The sequence below is a fragment of the Frankliniella occidentalis genome, unplaced genomic scaffold (genome assembly GCF_000697945.3).
Source record: "Frankliniella occidentalis isolate FOCC.00 unplaced genomic scaffold, Focc_3.1 Scaffold120, whole genome shotgun sequence".
Classification (NCBI taxonomy): Eukaryota; Metazoa; Arthropoda; class Insecta; order Thysanoptera; family Thripidae; genus Frankliniella; species Frankliniella occidentalis.
The window spans coordinates 338037-338554 of record NW_026267248.1 but is presented as its reverse complement, the minus strand read 5'-3'; positions in this window follow the sequence as shown (position 1 = coordinate 338554).

The following is a 518-nucleotide window of genomic DNA, read 5'->3' as shown; positions in this document are numbered from 1 at the left end:
CGTCTGTGCTGTATTTCTTTTTTGCTCGGTTGTGATCAGTGATCATGTGCCGCGTGTTTGCCGGCTGCGCTGACGTGGGGCTCGGTGTTTGGGAGCTTTCGTCCTGGTGGGGTGGGCCCAGGGTGGGCGTGCCGTGACGCACCGCACCGCCGCGTCACCGCGTGGCGCCATGGCGTGGCGTGGCCTGGCGCGGTGGCGTCTCGACGGTGGCGTGGTTTGGGGGCGTAACCCATCAGCCGGCAGTAATCGTCGTACTTGCATACACGAGCCTCGGGTGTATACACTGTAAAAAATAAAAATTGTCGAACGAAGGTTTAGGCGATTCGTTTTACAAACAACGCCCCCAGTTTAAAAACAAACTTTTGTCAAAACAGAAATTTGAAGGTGAAAAAATGTCGATGGACGGATCCGAAAAAGTCGTTTCAAAACCAGATTCACGGCAACACACACTGCTCGGGAAAATAATAGTGAGTGGATCGCGCATAGAGACAACTCTTTCCCACCCACCCTCCCCGCTC